The sequence below is a fragment of the Pieris rapae genome, chromosome 8, assembly GCF_905147795.1.
Source record: "Pieris rapae chromosome 8, ilPieRapa1.1, whole genome shotgun sequence".
Classification (NCBI taxonomy): Eukaryota; Metazoa; Arthropoda; class Insecta; order Lepidoptera; family Pieridae; genus Pieris; species Pieris rapae.
In genome coordinates, this window is record NC_059516.1 from 9446045 (window position 1) to 9448830 (window position 2786).

The 2786-nt window shown below is 28.4% G+C and overlaps 1 non-coding gene across 1 annotated transcript; it reads right to left on the minus strand.

The window, feature by feature from the left end:
• Window positions 1–404: 404 nt before the first annotated feature.
• Window positions 405–475, minus strand: Trnag-gcc. The gene has a single exon. It is a non-coding gene; the product is annotated as a tRNA-Gly (tRNA).
• Between the last annotated feature and the right edge of the window lie 2311 nt (window positions 476–2786).

The window sequence follows — 2786 nt, forward strand, 5'->3', positions numbered from 1 at the left end:
TCAGGTAACATTATTTGCAACCTTTACGTCAATTTTAAATTTCTAGTTGGCGGGTCAAGTTATTATTATCAAGAGGAAATAATATTTCAAAGAAACGTCGAACTATGTTGATTCTATAATAAAGACACAATAATAGTGCACATTTTAAAAATGTTATTAATGAATTCTGTTGTTAGTACCATCTGTTGTTATAATGAAGTAACTTTTAAAACCGTGATAAAGATGAACCCTTTTTTGATTTAATTTCAATATTTAAACTAGATAGCGCTGGATCAAAAATATATAGAATGACATAATATTTTCGGTCATTGTTCGGTAATTTGTTCTTCGGTTCGATTAGCAAAAATTAATTAATAGGAACTATAAGTATAAAAATAATAATATTACAATAAACATAAAAAACATGCATCGGCCGGGAATCGAACCCGGGCCGCCCGCGTGGCAGGCGAGCATTCTACCACTGAACCACCGATGCTTACTATAATTATATGAATTTTAAATATTAAATCAAAAGTTTTACTGTAAACAGTAATTAAAATATTAAAGTTTCATCATAATATTCTTATGTTGGCTTGTTTGCTCCAATTTTAATAAAAAGCATGATCAGAATTATATAATTATTATTTGAAGAATTAATTTTGCGTAACATATTTCAGGAATCACATTTTATAACAGTTAATTAAGAGTTCTCAAACAATTTTATTTGTATTCAATTGTACTAATTGGTGATTAAAATGCAATTTTTCGCTTGGTCTGCTTTGAAATGGAAATACCTCGTTCCATAAACAATAAAATAATTTAATGATTTAGAGGCGATCTCCGTTGTCATTTGGATCAAAGTAACAAAATATACGTATTCAGACTTTAGGATCTAATGAAGCTTTCTATGTGGTAGTAAACACTTGTTAGAAACGAGATATATTTTATAATTATATTTTGAGTAATTTACTGTTCACAGTTCACTTTTGCTATGCATTTTTTAACAGGCGGATTATTCGTCTAAGTCGGATTTAATATTTGTATCTTGCTGGTTTTTTGCAGATCTGTTTGCCAGTCGGCGAAGACCTCGAACCTTTTCCATTTATACCTTTCTTGGATCATTGTTTCACATCACTCTAGAAAATAGCCATAAACATTTAACATTTTATTTAAGAATGCAAGTTAATAGTCATAGTCAGGAATGGAGCCCGTGGATTCCTTACTGGTGTTTTTCATATAACACTACGGTACATTCAAGTACAGAATTTACACCGTACGAATTAGTATTTGGTAAACAATGTAACTTACCAAGTAATCTCACGTCAACTATAGATCCAATTTACAACTTTGACAATTATGCAATAGAACTGAAATACCGATTACAAAAGTCACAAAATGAAGCTAAAACTAACCTTGAAAATTGTAAAGTCGTAAGAAAAATAAAATATGACATAAGTATTAACCCATTAACATATAAATATGGAGATTTAGTATTGGTAAAAAATGAAAATAGCAACAAACTTGATCCTTTATATATAGGTCCATATTTAGTTGTAAAAGATTTATCGCCGAATGTAGTAATGTTAGTTAATGGCAAAGAAAAAACTATTCATAAAAATCGGACAAGACTTCATATTAAATAATGAATGTATTGATAAGACTTTTGATTGTATTACTACACTTATGTTTAGATACTTACTTATATTTTTCTGTAATAAGATATTGCTATTGTACTTTATTGTATTTTAAATTTAAGAATATCTTTAATTTAAAAAAAAATACTATATTTCTTTAATTTCGTTTAACATTTACTCATATTATTAATATTAATCATAAATTATGTGATAAAAAAAAATGTTTCTATATATTACATTTTTTTTTTGGTGGGGCATGTGGCGTACCTATGCCTTATATCCATATTCATAATTATACTAGTATAAATTCTCATGCATTGTATTAGAGCTGGGAGTATTAAATGTATCTTCGAACTGTGAACATCGTTCTTATTTAGTCACATCCTTACATACTTTTGGCTTCAGTTTATTTATATTATAACTAATTACATCAGATTTATTGTTTACTAAGTTTTGATTTTTACTCCAATCCTATGGTGTAATCATGAAAACGGCGAGAATATGTTTTTTTCCTATTTCAATTTTCTTAATCCTTTTTCGATAAATGCACTTGCAATATATGTAAAAACATGTGGTTTTTACGGATTTACTAAATGTAAGTTGAAAAATTCTGAGTACGCTACATCATTATAAGCAAAAAACACATTAAACGACAACTTTTAACTATCGAAATACAAAAAGTACACTCAAAATACAATAAAAAGCTTTCTGTTCTAAAATTACGAAAAATAAAAGTATAAAGTCGTAAATGGAGAACACCTGCTTTGTATTACGTTGGACGAACTCCAGAACAAGGTAGTTCAAGATACTTTTTCCATTTTCATAGAACAATCGAATAATAGTATGAATCGTGTTCAGTTTGCAGGTCTTGCAGATGTAAAGCAGTGTTAGCAAGACTCTCGTTCAAAGAAATTCAAAGAAATCTTCAGTAAACAACAATCCATACATTTTCTTCAATAAGCATATTTTAGTGGACTTACAATTTGCATAAGTGACGTTGTGGTATGCTGTGGCAGTATCGCAGCAGACAGCTCCACACTAGATTCCTTTACACAACTATTGTTTGTTGTACGTTGAATTATTTGTAGTACAGTCTTGTGAAATAGAAATTAAATTAATAAATAGTTTATTAAAACCTAAAAATAACAATCAAATATACAGTATTTAGTTTAC